Here is a 14069-nt window from a genome sequence, read left to right as displayed (position 1 = left end):
GACGCAGTAAGGGAGGGAAAGGGCATGTAGATGAGGTTGCAGAGGTGGGCAAGAGCAGACCACAGAGGGCCTTGTTAGCCACAGTAAGGATTTAGGTTGGTGTGAGCGGAAGATCCTGAGGGCTTTAAGCAAATGAGAAGGGTCTGGGTGGAGACAAAATTTGGAAGGTATTAGCAAAATAATGGCATTTTAAAGCCAAATGAATGGATGAGATCACAGAGTGAGAGAGAATAGACAAAGAAGAGGTCTGAGAGCTGATCCTAGGGCATTCCATCAGAGGTCCCTTGAAGGAGCTGGTAAAGCTCATCAGGAAGGAACAACTGGAGAAGTGCCCAAATGTATTAATGTCCTATGGTTGCTGTAACAAATTACCACAAATTGGGTGGCTCAAAACAGACAGAAATTTATTCTTTCACATCTCTGGAGGCCAGAAGTTCAAAATCAGATCACTGGGCTGAAATCAAAGTGTCAGCAGGGTTGCACTCTCGGGAATAATCTGTTCTTTGACTCTTCCAGCTTCTGGCAGCTGTTGGCATTCCTTGACTGGTAGCCACATCACTCCAATCTCCATGTCCACAGTCACAGGACATGAATAAGTAGTCCTCCTCTTCTGTCCATGTCAAATCTCCCTCTGCCTCACCCTTATAAGGACATTTGCCATAGGAGGACATTGTCTGAGGACATTACCCAGACAATTCAGGAGATCTCCTCATCTCCAGATCCTTAACTTAATTACACTCATGAAGACCTTTTTTTCCTTCTTCACATTCACAGGTTCTGGGGATTGGGGCGTGAACATATATTTGGGGGGGGGGGTGTCACAATTCAAACCACTACACCAACTGACTAATAGACTAAAGGAGTGACTAATTGAGTGATGCAAGATGACAGGACTTCCTGTGCCTGGGAAGAGGGACTGAGGAGGTCAGTGTACATTGCAAGAGTCCAGCCAGGAGGTATAGGATCCACGCTGTTGCTGGCTTAAGCATGTGTGTGGAAGAGTCTCATGGAGAGGGGAAGTATTGCAGACAGACTGGAATCTCCCAGCTCTCCCGGTCCTGACTCAGCATCTGGCAGAGGCCATCCACACAGCAGCCAAAGTAATCTTTAGAATGCAGATCTGTTCATATCACTCTCCAGTGAGTGACCCTTCAACAGCTTCCCCCAACTTTTAGGCCAAAGACCAATATCATCACCTGGATTACAAAATCTGGGGTCCTGGTCCCAGCCTAACTCTGCTGCTTTGTCTCCACCTCCCTCCTGTGCTATCTGCCTCCAGACACACTGGCTGCCTCTCAGGTCATGTTTTCTCCTGCCCTAGGGCCATGGCCTGTTGTTCCGTCTGCCTAGAAGGCTCTTCTTCAACCCACTTCACAGAGTTAGCACCCACTTATATCTCAGCTCTCAACTCAGATGTCTCTTCTTGAGGGAATTCTTCTTTGGGTGCCTGGTCCAGATCACACAAATGTATAATATAATTTCTCACGGCTTCCTTTCCTCATCTGCCACAGCACTATCAAAGTTTACAATTGTGTACATATTTGTAGTAGTATTTTTCTCCACCATTAGACCATAAGATCAGGGTTTGTATGACCTACCACTCTGTCCCAAGTGCCTCATCCAGTGCTTGGCACACAGAAGGGGTATGTGGTGATTTTAAAACATGTCTGCAAAAACATGTCTTCCCATCAAGAGACAGAGTTTAATTGACCTCCCTTTAAATATGGGCTGGTTGAATGACTTGCCTCTAGTTAACAGAATGTGGCAGAAATGATGTTGTTGAAATCATAAAAGGTAATATGGCTTCCTCCTGGCCTGCTCTCTTTTTGGATGTTCCCTGTCAGAACCCAGATGTTGTGCTGTGAGGATGCCCAGGCCACATAGAGAGGCCACATGTAGGTGTTTCAGCCAAAAGCCCCACTGAGAATTTCGCCTACAGCCAGCATCAACTGCCAGACATGCACTGAGGAAGGCTTTGAGATGAGTCCAGTCTCAGCTGCCATCTGACTGGAACCATATGAGAGACCCTGAGCAAGAATTACCTCGTGGAGCCCAGTTACTCCAAGAACTGTGAGGGATAAAAATGAATGATTGCTATTATTATATAAACCACTAAGTTTTGGGTTGATTTGTTATGTAATGGTAAATAGCTGGAACACAGTCCATCCAATAAATACTTATTGAATGAATAAGTGGAGAGGTCTGGTTGAAGGAATATTGCCTGTTCTTTAGCTCTGTGAAAGTTTTAGTTGGCAACTCTTAGTTTCTCTTTCCCCAAGAGGTCCTGGAGACCCTGGAAATCCCAATTCAGAAACTCAAAGGCCTGTACTCCTCATACTCACCCAAGGGGAGATAGGCTTATGGAAACTCTCTGCGCTGGGCAGAGAACATGGTGAGGCCATCAAAAGTTAGCACTGGCAGGAACCTCAGAGACTATTCATGTCATTTGGGGTTCTTAAACTCCCGCATAGTTTCAGGGTCACAAAAACATACATGTTCTCTGTGTGTATGTATATTTCCTTGGGGAGAAGTTCTCCAGGCTCTAATTTTTATCAGATTCTTAAAAGGTCTGTGTCCCAATAGTGTTAAGAACTACTGATGTAGTCCTACTCTCAATTTCTAAGTTAAGAAACTGAGCATACTTTGTTTTCTGGTAAAAAGTGGACTAGTTACCTTAAATAAGTTTTCTTCTGAAAACAGTTCTGGATAAAAGAAATCTTTTAAAAATGCACTGATGAGCTGTCAAGAAAGTGAGGAATCCTCAGGCCAAAATAAGAATCCAGAGAGGCAAGCTATGCAATGAAACTAACTTTTGCCTTGGAAACATTTTAATTAATTAATTTATTTAAAAATATATAACATAAGATCTACCCTTAACAAACGAAGTATACAGTACAATACTGTTAACTCTAACCACAGTGTTGTATAGAAGATCTCTAGAACTTTTTCATCTTGCACAGCTGAAACTTTAGCATTTTAATGTTTTTAACTCAGTAAACTTGAACTTGAATATATATGGCCCCGTGGAGGTGGAGTGATTTGAGAAAAACCAGTGGTGTGCTAGTAATTGGCTTTCCACTAAAGCAAAGACCCTGTTTTTAGTGTTTGCTGATTTCCATGGTATAAACACTCCACAATGGCCAATTTCAAGCTATCAATGGTATGAACTGGCATGCAAAATTCCTGCACATTTGATTCTTCTGAGCTGGTAAGAGCCAGTTCCAGCATACCACTGAAAGAAACTCAGAGCCCCTCTAAGCGAGGAAGGCTCATGAAACTTTCCCTACATACGATTGGTACTTCAGTGAATGAATGAACTAGATATATTTCAGTCTGCTGGAGGTGGTGGGTAACCACCTCCAACAGACTGAAAAGAAAAATGCCTACCTTAATTTCCCCATTCTCAGGAGAATATAAAGAATCCCCTGCAAATTCATAACTGGAAGCCATACCCATGTGGATTTGAAGCCCAATTCACACTACTTAGGTGGTCTGAAATAGTTAAACATTAATTTAAAGTAGGCCCAGTCTGGTAATGCCATAAGCATCTGATAAGTCAGATACAAAGCCACCCAGAAAAACCTACTTTTACCCCAAGCTTCAAGAATTCCCACAGATAAATTCCAAAGAAATGAGTAGCTCCTAGCTGAAAATCACAAAACATTCAGGGAAACAACGGACAGTGAAAACAAATCTGCATAGACTTCAAATGTTGGAATTATCAGACAAATAATATAAAATAATTATGTTTAAAATGCTGAAGGAGTAAAAGAGAAGATTGGAAATTTGAGCAGGGAACGAGAAACTTTGAAGAAGGATCAAGTGTGTTTGAACAACAAATAGAATGCCCCTCTAGAAATTTAAAATATCATAACTACATCTGTAAATTCAATGGTTATGTTTGATAGAAGATTAGACATAACTGAATTATCAGACACAATAAAATTAGAACTGGAAGGGAGACCTGAAGAAATTCTCTAAAATAGAAATACAAAGATAGAAAATATAAAAAAAGTAATTAAAAGACATGGAAGATGGAGTGAAAGGACCCAAGATACATATAAACAGAGATTCTAGAAGGAGAGGAGACTTTGGGACAGAAGTAATATTTGAGTTGGTGGCTAAGACTCGCCCAGAAATCCATCAAACCACACATTCATGAATCTCAGTAAATCCCCCTGCCCCAATAAATGAAAAGAAATCCACAAGTGGATCCATCATAGTGAAAATGCAGAATACCAAAGTTAAAGAAATTACTAAGGACAGATTGTTTCAAAGTAATGACAATTAGACTAAAACGGCTGATTTCTTAAATAGCTGAAAGATAGTGGAATTACATCTTCAATGTGCTGAGAGACAATAACCATCAACCAAGAATTCTAAAACCAGTGACAAGATATTTTAAGAATAAAAAAATAATGACATGATGAAATGAACAAAAACTGTATTTGTGGTCAGCAGGCAGGCAGAAAGTGATTTCAGATGAAAGAAATGAAAGACAAGAAGGAATGTAAAGCAAAAAAAGTGGTATATATATATGAGCAAATTGAAACAAATATTGTAGAAACAATAATAACAATTTCTTGTAGGCTTAAAAAAACAAGATACAATTCAAATACCTAAAAGCAACAACATATACTCATAAGCTATGAGAGGAATGTTTAGAATTAACTCTAAGGTCCTTGTTTCATTTAAGAAAAAAATGAAAGACATTGATTAAATTTAGACTTAGACAAATAAAATATGCATATTAAGCTTTCTAGTATAACCACTAAAATGGCAAAAAAGGCATAATTTGCAAACTAGAAAAGGAAGAAAATGGAATAAGAAAAAATAATCACAAAAGCAAGAAAGAATAGAAAAAGAAATTTAGAAAAGTTTGGGGAAAATACAAAATAATAGGGTAGAAATACATACATACATACACACATAAATATATAAATTTTAATAAATGTAAATGGAATAAATGCTTCAGTTAAAAGAAACAGATTGGTGGCCACATAACTCATGCATTGACCTCATTGTTTTACAGGAATATGTTTATGGCTCCATCTTCTCCTATGGGGTAAGTTCCTCAAAGTTAGGGACTGTGCTTCATGCTTTTCTATACCCCAAGCACCTAGCTCGGGACCTAGTACATAGTAGAAGCTAAAAACATTTGTAGGATAAGTGCGTGAATACAGGTAATTTGTGGTGGAGGCAGGGTTTAAGCCAGATTTTTCTGGCTTCAAAGCCTATTCACTTTCCACCTTAGATACCAGGCTTTGGAGGCGGACTTGTTGGGACTGAAGTTTTTTTCCTGCTTAGCAGTTCCCTGTTCCCTCTAGCATTGCTGAGGATATAGGTGCTTCTCTGGAGACCATAACCCAGCCCAAGGGCTGTAGGTCCTCCTGAGTCCACACTTAATGTGCTGTCCTTTCCGTGTGCCCTCAGTTGGAAAAATGGAAAAAGACAACCTGAGCAGAACAGCGCTCCCTGAGGTGGAGGTTGTGGCCTCTGCTCTTCCCGGATTCCTCTCTGGTGAACCTGCTCTTCCTCCTCCTTCCTGCCTTCGGAGGTGGCCCCACATATTGCCTGTATCTCCCTCCCTCTCTTTTCCTCCTTCTGGCCAGGAGCCTGGGACACAGGCTGTGAGTAAACCTCAGAAAAACAGTGTCCCCAGCAAGCACCTGTTTTCAAACACAGCTCACCTGAGGGAAACCAACTGCGAAAGTCACCTATGGAGGCTCTAGCCCTGGGGCTGCTCACTGCCCGGGACTAGAGCCCCCAGAGGTGACTTCGGCAGTTGGTTTGAAGAACCTCTGGCCTGGGAAGGCTGAGTGCTCTGGCCACCGCTGAGGGCCTGGACTTTGGCTGAAGCTCCCCAGGTAGGGTTGTGCCGCCCCTGAGAGAACCTGCTCTCCCTTCCTTTGTCCAAGACCTGCTGACTGTGGGATATGGTGCTGGGAGTGGACGCTGTCGTCATTGGGAGAAGCCATATCTCTCTCCACTCCTTCCCTAAGGTGCCTGGCTCTCCAGCTGTTTTCTTCCTCCGGGCTGGAACCTCCTTGCAGATCTTCTCAAGATGAGGAAAGCAGATGACACTGTCCCCATCAGGCCCCCAAACATCCTCTCCTCCCTCAGCACGGGGCACCTGGCTCTTTCCTCATTTAATTCTCTAGTGACCACTGCCCTTCACCCCAACATGCAGTGAGAAGGTGACGCGAACAGGGTGACCTTGACCCGCTAGTCCCACTCTCTGGACTCAGGGCCTGTGTCTGGGGAGGGGATGCACAAACCCAGAAGGCTGGGTCTCCCTGGGGAGAATCCCGCCTGCAGAGCAGAGGGGTCACCAGGGCAGGTTTCTGGGGTCCTGGCCTGGGACAGGGCTGGTGGCTCAGAGGCATCTGTCTGTGGCCAGAGCTGGCGTGGAAATTCTGAAGTCGCAGAGTGCACCTGCAGGACCCTCACCCGCCCTTTTCAGTGCTTTCCCTCCACCCTCTCAGGGGATTTCAGGCATCCACAGGGTCATATTTTCAGAGAAACGGGTGGTGTGGTGCCCTTGGTCATCAAAGCTGCAGCTGATGCCTGTCAAGAGTCCCGTTAGAAAATGTTTCCCCTCAGAGCCAGTGGTTCTCAACTATGGCTGTGAGTGAGAATCACCTGAGAGCTTTTAAAAACACCACGTCCAAGCCACGCCCACACCAATTAAATCAGCACCTCTGAGGGAGGGCAAGTGCAGGCGTGTGTTTCAAAGCTCCCCAGAAGATCCGAATATGCAGCATTCGAACCTCACAAGGACCCTGAAAGACAGGTACCATCATTACCCCAATGTACAGTCAGGACATTGGGGCTCAGAGAGGTAAAACCATGTGGCCGAGGTCAGAGGACAAGTGGAAGGGGTGGGACTGGCGTCCCAGATGAAACCGAGCAGGTGGGCCCGTGCTTGCCATGGATCCAGGCTTCTCATGAAACCACGAGGCTTCAGGCCAGCCCAGGAGCTCCTCTTCTTTGGCTGGGAAGACATTTCTGTCACCTCTTTCTCCGAAGCGCTAGGCTGGGGCTCTTCCAAGCCCAGAATGTGGTGGGTCACCCCTACTCACCCAGCTCCTTTCACTGGAAAGGCGTGCCCTTTGGTGAGGTAAGGATTCATTTTTGAGCTGAAATGTTGTATAACAGGCAGGAACGGAAAATATGAAAAGACCATGGGCGCCAGCAAGGTTCAAGCCAGGGCCAGAAAGTTCAGAAAAGAGGAGGGAAGATCCCTGGAGTGGAGGCCCCAGGCTGTCAGAATCAGCTGGGCCCCCACGCCCTGCATCCTAGGCTGCCTCCATCTTCAGGGTTATGGCAAGTCTTGCCAAGGCCAGAGGAAGGTCCTGGAGTGGTGATCCCAAGTGGAAGGCCCCAGGGGTGTATTAGGTTTGGTTTACTCCGAATTCCAGAAGTGGGGGTGGCCACAGGGGTGGGGGGCCATTGAAGGTGGAATGTCTTACTGGGAGCACCTGAGGCTAGGCCAGCCCAGTCCACACACAGGTTCTGATGGTCCGGGTGCTATGAGACACTGTCCCTGTCCCCTAAGGGTTTCACTGCAGAGACGGAGCAGGCAAGTAACAGACAATGTCAGTAGAATGTGATAAACCTCTGCTGGCGGAGTGCACAGGACACAGGGCTGTGTTGAAGAAAGAAAAGGGAGGCTACAAGGAAGGGTTTCTGGAGGACGTGGTACCTGGCTGAGTTTTGCTAAAAATAGATATTGTGAGGATGTGCAGAAAGCCGGTGTGTGGGTACCTGCCCTTAGGAGCCCATCTGTAAGTTTGAAAAAAGAGACACAAAGACACAAGCAGATGTACTCATTCTCCCCATGGGGACCTCTGCCATCTCTCTTTCCCACTACCCATCACAAACACACTATAGGCACACTGGTCGGGACAAAAAATCACACAAACATGTACAAGGTAGTGCTCCATGTACCAGAATTCTTCTCTTCCAGGAGAGAGCTGCTCCTGGAAGAGAAAGGTTTTAGTAAGAACTGGGAGTCGAAGGGGAGGTCCCTGGAGGCTGGGAATCTGCGGGGATGGGGCTTTAGATGCTGGAAAAGCTGCTCTGCTGAAAACGGGGAGAAGGGTCTGGAGGGAGGTACAAGGAGCAGTGGTGGAAGAGGGAGAGGAAGGAACTTTAGAATCCATCTACTCCTCTCATTTTGCTGTGGAAGAAACGGAGGTCCGGAGCAGGAAAGTGAAATGTCTAAAGTCACACTGCACTTGAGGGTCAGAGCTGAGTGTGGGTATGTACACATCACAACACACCCAGACAGGCTTGCACGTCCCGCACAGCTGCTTGCACTACATGCACAGAGTTATGCACACAGCCACCCCACAGATGCAGGTGCTGTCCCTTGGGGTGCTGTCATGTACACTTCAGGCTGCTTAAATCCCTCATTAAGCTGGAACAGCTGGGTCACGCCTGCCCACACACTGCCCCCTCCATTCCAGCCCTCGGATCATGAGGCTCATAGTGGGAGCACAGCATTTAAGACTCTGGGGTCATGCTGTCTATGGGTCTGCTCAGAGCAGTCCCTGGAGGCTACACAGGAGATTCACCCCAGAAGTGACTCAGACCTGCCTACGTGTCGGCGCTGGGCCTGCATCCTCAAGGGAGGATGTCTCAGTGTCTCAGGGCAGAGCCGGGGGCCTCACCAGACCCAGAAGTGGGACTGCAGCTCCCTAGCTTCATCTCAGCAAGATGCCTGAGAGTATAGGGAGGAGCCTAGATGTGGAACAGAAGACCCAGATTCCACCCTGGCTCTGCCCCGCCCTCCATGAATGGCCTTGGACCAGCCCCTTCCTGTCTTTGAGATCTATGAATTTATGACGTTGAGCCAGGTGCTGGGGACACACAGATAAATAAGACACAATCCTCACCCTTCAGGAGCTCAAGTGAGGGAAAACACCGCATTCCCAGGTGGAGGAAAGAGCTCTTCAACTCAGGGTGGACTCAAGTGGGAAATGGTGATGCCGGGGCTGGGGCAGCTCAGAGGGAGGGGAGGTGCAGGTTGAATGCTCAGGGTATGTGTGCATGATTCAGGAGAGGATAAGCCCTCATACCATGATGCCACCACAGATCCCTTGTAGCTGAGACTTCCCACCCACAATCCCCTACTTAGGGAAGCAGTACTACCATTGTGTTGCCCAGGAGTAGCCACTGATTGGTTCAAACTGAGTGTCTAACCTAAACCCGGTCCATCCGTAGGCCAGCTGCTCACTGGTAAGGGCTTCATGGGAAAGGCTTCACCTTACAGGGTTGGGAACTAGCTGAGCAAATTGGAAGATTCCTGCTAGGATTTGAACTAAGAAAATGCAGGTGATAGACCTGTCAGAAGCAAGAGGCAAGGGGAGCTGCCACGTAGAGTGAAGTAGAGACTCCAGAAGAGAAACACCAGGCAGTCTGTGAGAGAGGGGCCTGCCCAAGAGTTGCCCAGCTCCAGCTCCTGACTTCAGCTATCTTTACAACAATGCTCCTTTTTTCCCCTCAGAATTCCCTGAGAGTTATCATTCTTGTTCCCTGAAGTGCATAACCAGTTAAGAAGCCCCTTCATTTCTCTGGATCCGGAGGGCCACCAACAATCTCCCCCATCCTATATGAGAGGTCACTTGAGAAAATGGAAAGATCAGAGGGCTGAAATTTAGGAGACTTGGCCTGGGTTGGAGCTTGAATCAGGTTCCTAAGATTCCCCCAAAGGCAGGTATTGGCAGAAGTCTCATATGCGTACATCTTGCATAGCGTGCTTTCTCCTTCATTGGTTATGATCAGGCTAAAATGAAAATTCATAGCAAGTTTGGCAGGTGAAAGCAGTAAAAAAGGTAAAGGCAGCTGATGTCTTCCGATGCCATCTCCCTTTGTTTGATGGGGGCTGATTAGTTGAGTGTAGAGGATTCAAAACCTCCCTAGCCTAGGAGCCTACTGGGAGATATGAGAGTCATCGCAGGGGCAGTTCTTGACTGAGGATTGTGCTCGACAGTCAGCAGTCTCCTGGTGCAGTTTTCAGTAGACTCATGTCTGGGTCCTAGAGAGAGCAGAGGGGCTGTAAGTAAAAGCTAAAAGAGCTATTTCACTGAAAAGTCTGTGTCTTATTTGGGTATAAGCAGTCCTGTTTTGGGATCAGGTAAGAGATGCATTCATTCCTGCTATATAGACCTGTGTTTCCCCGAAAATAAGACCTACCCTGAAAATAAGCCCCAGTTAAGATCATCAGCCAGATGGATGCATTTAGTATGTTATGATGATGTTCTAGAAGAAGATGACATGACTGTATTTGAATAAATGTAGATTGCTGTACATGAAAAAATAAGACATCCCCTGAAAATATGCCCTAATGCATCTTTTGGAGCAAAAATTAATATAAGACATGGTCTTACTTTTGGGGAAACATGGTACTGGCTTTTGTGTGTTGAGAAAGCTCTAGGGTGTTGGCACCAATCCCTTAAAGAGCCACATTGCTAAAAAAAAAGTGGGGGGGAGATTGTCAAGGGAGAAAGGACAGTCTTTTCAACAAATAGGCTGGAACAATTGAACATTCACATGCAAAAAATGAACCTTGACCCACATATTGCACCATATGACAAAAACTAGTTAAAAATGAATCATAGACCTAAAGGTAAAATCTAAAACTAAAAAATTTTGAGAGAAAACAGGAAAAAAAATCTTTGTGACCGTGGTTAGGCAAACAATTTTTTAGATCTAGCACCAAAAGCACAATCCATAAAATAAAAATAATTGGTAAATTGAACTTCATCAAAGTTAAGAACTGCTCTTCAAAAGACACTGCTAAGAAAAAGAAAACAAGATACAGACTGAGAAAAAATAGTTTCAAAACAATCGAATAAAGAACTTCTATCTAGAATATATAAAATACACTCAAAACTTAATGATAAGTAAAGAATCCACTTACAAAGTAGGCAAAATATTTGAAAGACATTTCACCAAAGAAGATACCCACATGACAAATAAGAACATGGAAAGATGCTCACTGTCATTGGTCACCCTACAAGTGCAAATTAAAACTACATTGAGATCACATTACATAACCATTAGAGGGGCTAAAAACAAACTATCAAACATGAATCTTTGACAGTATCAAGTGTTGATAAGAATGCTGAGCAACTGGAACTCTCATACACTGCTGGTAGGAATGGAAACGGTACAATCACTCTGGAAAACAGTTTGGCAGTTACTTATAAAGTTAAACATATATTTAACATACAACCCAGCAATTCCATTCCTAGGTATTTACAGCCCCCCAAAATTAAAAAATATGTTTACACAAAAATCTGTACACACATATTTATAGCTAAAGTGTAATTGCTAAAAACTGGAGAGAACTCACATGTCCTTCAACTGGCAAATGGGTAAACTTGTATAGCCTTCCAATGGAATGCAATAAAAAAGGAGTGAGTTATTAACACATTTAACAACATGGATAAGTACACTAAGTGAAAGAAAGCAGAATTAAAAGGCTCATGTCATTTATATGACACTCTCGAAAAGGCAAAACTACAGGGAAAGAAAAGAGATCAGTGGTAGTGAGCAACTGGGAATGGAGGGAGGGGGTTGACTGCAAAAGGAACTTCTGAGGTGATAGAAATATTTTATACCTTGATTGTATAGTGGTTATGTGATTGTTCACACTTGTCAAAAATCACAGAACTGTACACTCAAAAGGGTGAATTTTACAGTATGGAAAATTATACTTCAATTTTTTAAAAATGGAGGTGATATTCAAATTCTTCCTCCCCTTTCTTTGCCTTCCTTGTCACTGTCCAACATCCTGTCCTTAAAGCTCTGTTCTCCTGGGTGGAAATGTCCTGATTCAGCCACTCTGAACACTGCTTTGCTTCTGGAACAAAAGGCCAACCCACTAAGAACGGTCCCTAGAGCCCATGTGTCTGTTTCCCTCTGTCCCACTGTGCCTGGTTAAGCCTGCCCATGAAGGCCTTTCTAACCTCTATTTCCCCTTCCCTGCCTGCTCCCCCTGGCCATATGGAGTCCCAGGCAGGCGCTGTGTGGGCGAAAGATTCTGCATGGAAAGAGGGAGGCAGCTCACACTCAGCTTTCCACAGCTCTAACCCATAAAACAGCTGTGTGCCCAGGATCGTACAGCCAGAAAGGACATCTACCCGGCATCTGCCTTGCCTCAGCGCTAAGCAAGGCCACCCCCATCATTGCAGCAGGTTCTTCTGGGCTGCCAGCATCCTGGTCAGAGCCGAAGCCTCACCACACCCAGAGCCACCTGGGGCCTCTCGGGGGAGTCATGGAGAGAGGCCATGGGTCACAGGAAGCAAGTGGCAGAGTGTGGTAGATGCGTGGGAGTGAGCTTGATGAACAACTAGGGCAAACATGGCATGTGAGTGTGACTAGTCAGGAAAGGGGAGTGTGAACACTCTTGAGGTGACACTCTGGTAAGTGTACACCCCTAATCCTATACCGAATCATGAATGTGGACATTTCTGAGAAATACAGGGGGCACCAGGTGGACATGATGATGTCCATATATATAGAATGTGAACTCTCTGGTTCATGCAGGAAACAGTACATTGTCACTGGGTGTGAGCAAACTATAAAGTGCAGTGACTGTGAGCACAACATGGCAAGCGTGGTGAACGTCATGGTGACACAGAGAGAACCCCATAGTCGGTGGTGAAAACCCTGGGCCCCTTGGGGTGGTGGTGAACACACCGGTAAGCATGGGGAACAGCAGAGCTGCTGCGTGTGAACGTAAGACTGACGCTATGGTGAATACACCATGTGAATATGAGGTGACCCCTTTTTTTTTTTTAAAGCTCAAGGAGCATTCTGTGAAGACCACAGCAAGCATATTACACAAGGTAGCGGGCTCTACTAGACTGTTTTGGGGTATCTGCCAGACCCATGGCCCATTCTCAAGGAATTTGCTTCCACCTACAACCTGCATGGAGTAAGCACACCCCTTACAAGACCAGGTGTTGACCTGCAGGCTGCAGGATGTGCAGCAATCAGTGTGGCATGCATGGTTCTGAAGATTTCTTTCTTTTTCTTCCATTTTCTAAGCTGAAGTTATTACGATTCCTCGGTTTTGCTCAGCTTTTCTATGGTGTGTTGATGTAGTTACGAGGTAAGGTAAGGTCTCTTGCAGTCACGTTGTACAGAACAAATGGAGGGGAAATGCTGAGATTATCAGTGATTAAAGTGGTTTCTTGATAGCAAAACTCAACTCCTGATGTCAAGGTCAGTGGTTAGACAGTTCTGTTTAACTCCTATTAGGAAAAGGGTCCTTGTGTTTGTGTTGTGTTTTCAGTGGGTAGGTGTCATTTTTTTACTTCCCAGCATCAATTTTTCTGGTGACAATACCACAATTTTCGTCTGGGAAAAATCACTGCATGTAATCCTAGTGGGATAATCTACCCCTGGCTCCAGAAGTGGGCTATTCAGAGCTTTCCATGCCCATGGTGACAGGAATGAGCCATGAGAGCCTTTCCCAGGAACGACTGAGGAAGAGACACTGTCCTTCCACTGGAGATGAAATATATGTCAGCAGGGAGCCTAGAGCTTCCGGAAGATACTGTATGGGAATAACCTCTGTTCTAGTTACTATTGCACTATAACAAGTCGACCCAAATTTTAGTGGCTTAAATCACAATCATTTTATTATACCATGAATTATGTAGGTTAGGATTTCATGTAGAGCTTGACTGGGCAATTCTGCTTTTTGTGACATCAATTGAGGACATTCAGTTGCACTTATCTGGCAGATAAGTTCTTCTGGTCTGGAGGGTCCAAGACAGCTACCCTCAAATGTTAAGTGCCTTGGTGGGGAGGGCTGGAAGGCTGCACCCCGCTGTGCAAACCAGCACATGTACACCAGGTCTCTCCAGGATGGTGGTCTCAGGGTAGTTAGACTTCTCAGATGCCAGCCGTTTTTCCCCAGAGCAAATATCCCAAGAGATCCAAGTGGAAGCTGTATGATTTTTTCTGAGCTAGCCTTAGAAGTCCACCTCATTCTTGGTTACAAACAAGTCATAGGCCAGCTCAGACTCAAGAGGAGAAATTAGATTCCA

The sequence above is a fragment of the Rhinolophus hipposideros genome (assembly GCF_964194185.1).
Source record: "Rhinolophus hipposideros genome assembly, chromosome: 5".
Classification (NCBI taxonomy): domain Eukaryota; kingdom Metazoa; phylum Chordata; class Mammalia; order Chiroptera; family Rhinolophidae; genus Rhinolophus; species Rhinolophus hipposideros.
This window is presented reverse-complemented; position numbering follows the sequence as displayed.